This window comes from Aythya ferina (genome assembly GCF_964211825.1).
Source record: "Aythya ferina genome assembly, contig: HAP1_SCAFFOLD_70, whole genome shotgun sequence".
Classification (NCBI taxonomy): Eukaryota; Metazoa; Chordata; class Aves; order Anseriformes; family Anatidae; genus Aythya; species Aythya ferina.
In genome coordinates, this window is record NW_028181440.1 from 617,501 (window position 1) to 625,000 (window position 7,500).

The 7,500-nt window shown below is 49.7% G+C and overlaps 1 long non-coding RNA gene across 1 annotated transcript in view; it reads right to left on the minus strand.

Moving 5' to 3' along the window:
* Positions 1–7,004, minus strand: part of LOC311428397 — a 24,864-nt gene extending 17,860 nt beyond the window's left edge. The window contains exons 1-4 of the long non-coding RNA XR_014687702.1: positions 6,809–7,004; positions 6,663–6,709; positions 6,436–6,572; positions 3,395–3,468 (exon numbers count right to left, since the gene is read on the minus strand). This is a non-coding gene — a long non-coding RNA (uncharacterized lncRNA). The remainder of the gene's footprint in view (positions 1–3,394; positions 3,469–6,435; positions 6,573–6,662; positions 6,710–6,808) is intronic.
* Between the last annotated feature and the right edge of the window lie 496 nt (positions 7,005–7,500).

Sequence of the window (7,500 nt, forward strand, 5' to 3'; positions counted from 1 at the left end):
ATAACCCTAACCCCTAACCCTAACCCTAACCCTAACCCCTAACCCTAACCCTAACCCTCTAAACCTACCCCTAACCTATCCCTAACCATAACCCTCTAAGCCTAACCCTAACCCTCTAAGCCTAATAATAACCCCCAACCCCAACCCTCACCCGAAACCCTAACTCTAGCCCCAGCCCTAGCCCCTAACCCTAGTTCCCGAGAACTACATCTCCCGGTATGCTCTGGGCATTCAACATGGCCTCCCGGAAGTCCCGAATCCGAAAACTACATTTCCCGGTATACTCTGGGTACGCAACATGGCCTCCCGGAAGTCTGGAGTACAAGAACTACATCTCCCGGCATGCTCTGGGCACACAACATGGCCTCCCAGTGCCGGAAAACTACACCTACCAGCATTCCCCGCACAGCCAGCATGGCCAATCACAGGCCGAGTGCTCGAGAACTGCATTTACCAGCACTCACTGGAACCCTCACCGCCCTTACAAAAAAAGCCTCAAGCCCTAACATCCAAAAAACCTCGAAACCCCTACAGACCTAACCCAAACTATTTACCACACTAAACCCCTGAAGACCTATGCCTAAAACTCCCAACCCAAAATCTTCGGATGCTCAAAACCCAAACCCAACCCAAAACGTTAGGAATGCTCAAAGCCCTAGCCCAAAAACTTAGGGCGCTCCAAACCCTAACCCCAAAACATTAAGACGCAAAAAACCCTAACCGAAAAACTTAGGGTAATACACCATAAATGTTTGTTCATTGTCTTTTGTATTATAAAAACAAGGAGTTCTGTTTGAGGAGCGGGAGTTGCAAAAGCTCCCTGCTGAAGTAAGGAGCTGCATCATGCTTGCCTAGACACTATGAAAATTCTTTTGCTTAACGTAACAAAAAATAGACCCCCCCAACCCATTCTCCTTCTGCATCTCAGTTGCCTCTTTTGTTCAAAGACACTGTTGCAAAGCTCATGTAACCATCTCCTGATAAGTTGCTAAAGTAGTGTATCGACATACATGCCTTCCTGTCTAACGCTGGGCCAACATGACCAAATAATAAAAGAAGTTGAACCACAACGCCGAGGAAGACTTCGGCCTTCATCGTCACGACCACCAGAGGGACAGAGACGACCCCCTAGCAACAGTGCGCGCAGTTGCAGAATATACCAGGATGTGCTGCGTAATCCCGGAATTAGCAAAATATAAATAAAAAGGGACCTTGGCGGGGGTGAGGTGCGTGCCGTTGGCGGAGCTGAGACTCCCCGGCCGCCCAGTGCTGTTTTGCTTGATGTTTGCTCACTCAATAAATTCCTTTCTATGATTAATACAATGCTCTCTGAAAATTAATTAAGGGGGCAACTTATAACACTTTGGACGCTCAAAACCCTATCCCGAAAACATTAGGATGCTCCAAACTCTATCCAGAAAACTTAGGACTCTCCAAACCCTATTCCAAAAACTTAGGACTCTCCAAACCCTTTCCCGAAAACTTAGGACGCTCAAAACCCTATCCTGGAAACATAAAGATGCTCAAAACCCTTTCCCGAAAACTTAGGATGCTCCAAACCCTATCCTGGAAACATTAAGATGCTCAAAACCCTAACCCAACTACTTAGGATGCTTGAAAGCCTATCCCAAAAAATTAGGGCACACAAAAGCCTAACCCCCAAAATTAAGATGCTCAAAATCCAAACCCCCAAAATTAGGATACTCAAAACCCTGGACCTGGAGAACCTAACCTGAAAAAAAAAAAAAAAAAAAAGATCTTAAAACCCTAACCGTAAATAACTGACCAAAAATAAAACCTTAAGACTCTAACCCTAAAAAACATATCAACACTACAACCCAAAAAACTCTAATACCCTAACACGCTAACCCTGAAACCCTTAAAACCCTAACCCCCAAATCCTTAAAACCCTAACCGTTAAAACTCCAACCCTAAAAACCTTAAAATCCTAAACATAAACCCTGAAACCCCTTACCCTGAAACCCAACCCTAGTGCCCAATCCCTGAAACCTTAAAACCCTGAATCAATCTGTAGCAAATAGCATAGGCTGAGTCGAGGATCTCAGTACAGTAGCATTATTATTCAAGATTACAATGGCGGGTGTCCCACAAGCAGGAGGGTGCCTACTAATTCCATACACAGTTTATACACTTTTTTTTTCTGCCGAGGACCGGGACCCTCCCCTGTTTCCCCTTTAACTGTGCTATTCAAGGTTCATAATCTAGCTGGTGCTTCACAGAAAATACACAGCTGCTGGCCTGTTACAAGTCACATTTCTTTTGAGGTTTTTACTCTTTGAGGTGGTAATGTTTCTTACGCCGTGATTTCTACCTAATTGCTGTAAGGATTCTGGTTGTCTGCGTTTTACAAGGTTGTCTGTTATAATAAATAAAAGTCCCAAATAGGATTACAATCAAAGTTTACAATTCACTGAATGAATAGAGGTAAGCAAACAGTGCTGGGTACGCTGGGAGTCTCTGCTCCACCAAGACGCGCACCAGTTATACACCAGTTACCTCCCTTAAGGGATATAGAGAAGCCCTCTCAGATACGTCCGTCCTACTTCTCCTGCATGCGGCCGGAGGTCGGTCTAATTCTGGTGCTGTTGGTGGTGGAAGCTGGGGCAACGGTGGTACTGGTGGCGATACCACAGCCACCGGAGGGGGAGCCGCCGGGAGTGGATTGTTAGGATATGGAGGTGGTAGCTTATCCAACGGCTCACGTTTATCTTCTTTTTCTTTTTCATGTTCTTCTTGTTCTTCAAATTTCTTACCTGCTTTTAGTGTAAATATTGAGGCTAGAAAAGGACGTGAAGTCCTCCTGATCCATAATCCTGCATAATCACTTTCTTCCTGGCTAAAAGGTTCCTTTGAATTAACATGGATATTTAAGGCCTGGCAAATCCAGTCTTTGAAGGATCCAAAAACAGGCCAAAAGACATGTAGTCTTAAAGGCTCCTTTGGCCATTCTGTCACACAATACTGGACCATTTTTAATTTACTTTTTCCTTTTCTGGGGTCCCTATCATTCCAATTTCGAATCGTTATTCCTAATGGACTTTCTGGTGGTATGACTGGTAATTTGCTCCCTTTCTTCCGGTCTCTGGTCTTCGATTTTGTCTGACCCATCTAGGAATTTTACTCTGGCAATTCCCACAGCCCTTGGTTACCTTAGTAAGAGTGTCTTGCAGGGGGTCGAGGACCTATCACACACCCACAAATCCTATAGGAATCCCTTCGGTCCTTCACCGGCCAAGTCCCTCGCGGGAGATTGGAACCGCGGTTAGAAGACTTCCACAATCGCTTCGGAACTAAGTTCCATCTCAGTCACACTCTTACACACACAGGCAACCGAACCCCACCCAACCGAACGGTATACGCTTTAAATGCTTACGACTCCGTCATCTTCGTTCGGATCTTCACACACACAGTTACGGGCAAAATATAGTGCTGCAGCTGGCAAGGGAGCTGAAAAAAAGAATCAGAAACTTTGCTTACCTTTATTCAGGTTCAAGATGCCATTAGTTCCGACCTGACTCAAACAGCAGCCACCAAATGGTGGGGGTGCCTCTCCTAGATCAAACCAGAAATCAGGAACCAAAGCCCTCCCGGACGAGCGCCCGCTTGTAATAAATGACTGGGTCCCAAATAGGATTGCAATTGAAATTTACAATTTATTAATTGAATAGAGGTAAGCAAGCAGCGCTGGGTGCGCCAGGAGTCTCTGCTCCACCAAGACGCACACAAGTTACATCAGGCGGCTGGTTTTTATGCTGCTAGGCTAATACATATTCATTACTACTTCTACAAAAGGCAGGGTTATTCTAATTAGTTCCCAGAATCCAAACCCTCCCACTGGTGCAGGCGTTATCAGTCTCCGGTGGTCCCTCTGGGGGCCGCTCGTACTGAAGGCTCGTAGTCTTCCTCCCAGGCTTTTCTCTTGTCCTTCTCCTTTGTCCATCTTGGCTGGATGGCAGACACTTGCATAGTGTCCCATGCAACAGTTGTAATAGTTAGCAGTTATTCTGAAACCCCTTTGTTCTCTTATCCCCTATTGACCCGAATTGCTGGACCATTCCTTTGCAAGATACAAGAACTATATACATTAACCACTCTGGTTTTCTCAGACTTTTCATCATATCATGCGGCCCTAGCATTGTTCCATATTGACACGAATCAGATGAACTCATTTCACACTGTTAAGCTGTCTTATCACTGCAAGCGTACCTCAATACCACCTTCCTTCCCTCTACAGGATGTAACTGCGCAAAAACAACATTTTTATTCCCACAACCTTGATCCCCTTACCCTGAAGTCCTTATTCCCCTTAAACCTAACAACTCTAACCACAACCCTAACCCTTATTATCAACCCCCTAACGCTAATGACACTGACCTTAATCCAAACCCCAACCTGCCCCTAACCCCAGACAACCAACAACGAAACACACACACACAAAGATGGAAACTACAAAAAAGGCAAAACCCTGGATACAGGCCCCAAATCACAAATACGCAACCAAAATGCTACAGAAAAGCCCCAGATGCAGGCCCCAAATGCTACTGCTAGGCCTCAAAAGCTCAAGATGCATCCCAAAGCAAAAATGCAGACCCCAAACGTTACAGAAAAGCCCCCAAACCCAGGCTGCACAAGTCTACAAGCAGGCCCCAAACTGCCAACAGAAGCAGGCACCAACCACACCCAGATGCAGACCCCAACTGCCCACAAGCAGCTCCTACCCCACCACCCCCTCCCAAGAACTGGACTCCACCCAGACACTGGCCCAAGACCCGGGCCCGACCCCCGCCATCCCCCCTACCCTCCCCCCGACACAGGTGTACAAGCAGCTCACAACCCGCCCCTTCAGAGACCGGTCCCACTCCCCCCACCCCCCCCAAGACATGGGATGCGGAGGTGTACAACCAACTCCCAACTCCCTCCCCCTCAAAGGGAGGCCCCAAAGACCCCCAAATGGAGGCTCCTAGAGTGAACAAGCACCTCCCAACTCCCCCAGGCACAGGCCCACCCCCCCCCCCCAAACACAGGCCACAAAGGTGTATAAACAGCCCAGACCCCCCTCCAAGACCATGGCCCCTATAGTGTACAAGCAGCTCCCAACCACCCACAGATGCAGACCCCAACCCTTCTCAAAAGGGAGGAACCTAGAATGCATGAGCAGCCTCCCAACCCCCCTAAACATAGGTCCAAAAGTGCACAAGCAGCTCCCAACCCCCCTCAAATACAGACCCCAAAAGTGTACAAGTAGCTCCCCCCCTGAGACAGGACCCAAAGGTGTACAACCAGTTCCCAACACCCCTGAGACACAGGCCCCAACCCCCCCCCCAGACACAGCGACCCAAATTCTACAAGCAGCTCCCAACCCCTGCCAGGCAGGCCCTATACAAGCAGCTCCCAACCTTCCCCCCCCCCCGAGGGAGGCCTCCAAGCCCCCCTAAACACAGGCCCCTACAGTGTACAGGCAGCTCCCAGCCACCCCCAGATGCTGGCCCCAAAGTTGTACAAACAGCTCCCAGCCACCCTGCAGAAACAGATTCCTACATTGTACAAGCAGTTCCCAGACCGCTAGACACAGGCCCTGACCCCCCACACATGCAGGCCCCAAAGGTGTACAAGCAGCTCCCACCCCTCCCCCAGACGCAGGTCCCAAGCCCCCCCCCCAAACACAGGCCCCTACAACCAGCACCCAACCCCCTACCCCCGATGCCAGGCCCAAAGGTGTAGAAGCAGCTCCAAACCTCCTCCCTCAACCCAGGCTCCAACAGTGTACAAGCACCTCCCAACCAACCCTCCCGTCCCTCCCCCACCCCCCCGACACAGGCTCCAAAGGAATACAAAGAGCTCCCACCCCTCCCCCAGATGCAGGTCTCAACCCCCTCCCGCCCCCAGAAGCAGGCCCCAAAGGTGTAGAGTCAGCTCCCAACCCCCTCAATGCTGGCCCCTAGGGTCTACAAGCAGCTCCCCCCTTGCCCCCAGATACCGGCCCCCAGACACAGACCCCAAAAGCCTAATCACAGGCCCTGAACTCTAGAGGCAGGCTCCAAAACCCAGGACAAAGCCCCAGTGGTTCGAGACAGGGCCCAAATCCCAGACACAGGCCCCAAACGCTAAACATATGCCAAAAAAAGTATTAGTGCTGGTGCCAAATGTTACAGACAGGCCCAAAAGCCCGAGATGCTCAAGGCTGAGACGTAACTTGGCTTTCTGAATTACTGGAAAGCAGCTTTCATTCTCAGATAATTGTGTGCAGGCTAGATAGGATGGGGCTTCAGGCACCTCTTCACCTGAGGAAACACACTGCCATCAGGCACCGCTGTGCCAGACAAGCTTGTTCTGCTAGAACACCCTACTCAGATGCACTGTGGCGTTCAAGTGAACTGCTTTCATGCAAATATAACGACTGATGTTACAACCCACCTTGCCTGTGGCACCTGATGAACAGAAGAGTAAGCCACCGCAGCGCTTCAAAACCATCCCTGCACGTGCCGCTCCTTGTCGCTCTCTGGCCTTATCTCATATCCTTATCCACTTCTGTGGAGAGCCTGCCACGGCACCTGCAAAGCAAGACGGACACCTTTCATAGTCACCTTGTGCTACTTGGTCGTTCTGCTCCAACCCAGCTCATGACCAGCCCCTCTTCTTACACAGCTCTTCAGAGTGCAGTTTGCTCCTTTGAGCCTGTGCGAGACACCTGTGAAAGAAAAAGAAACGCATAGGCCGATGCAGCATCCAAAGACACAGCACAACTAGGTAAGTTACTCTCATCTGCTCCCTTACCTCTGCCGCTTACCAGCCCCCGAGGCAGATGCTTCAATCTACCCTCTTCAAACAGCTACAACACCTCTAAAAGACAAAGAGGGCATGCTTAGAGGAACAGTGAGACAGACCTACAACACAACAACTGCTACATCTGTGGTAAATAGTTTGGGTTAGGTCTGTAGGGGTTTCGAGGTTTTTTGGATGTTAGGGCTTGAGGCTTTTTTTGTAAGGGCGGTGAGGGTTCCAGTGAGTGCTGGTAAATGCAGTTCTCGAGCACTCGGCCTGTGATTGGCCATGCTGGCTGTGCGGGGAATGCTGGTAGGTGTAGTTTTCCGGCACTGGGAGACCATGTTGTGTGCCCAGAGCATGCCGGGAGATGTAGTTCTTGTACTCCAGACTTCCGGGAGGCCATGTTGCGTACCCAGAGTATACCGGGAAATGTAGTTTTCGGATTCGGGACTTCCGGGAGGCCATGTTGAATGCCCAGAGCATACCGGGAGATGTAGTTCTCGGGAACTAGGGTTAGGGGCTAGGGCTGGGGCTAGAGTTAGGGTTTCGGGTGAGGGTTGGGGTTGGGGGTTATTGATAGGCTTAGAGGGTTAGGGTTAGGCTTAGAGGGTTAGGGTTAGGGATAGGTTAGGGGTAGGTTTAGAGGGTTAGGATAAGGGTTAGGGGTTAGGGGTTAGGGGTTAGGGGTTGGGGTTGTGGTTAGGGTTAGGGTAA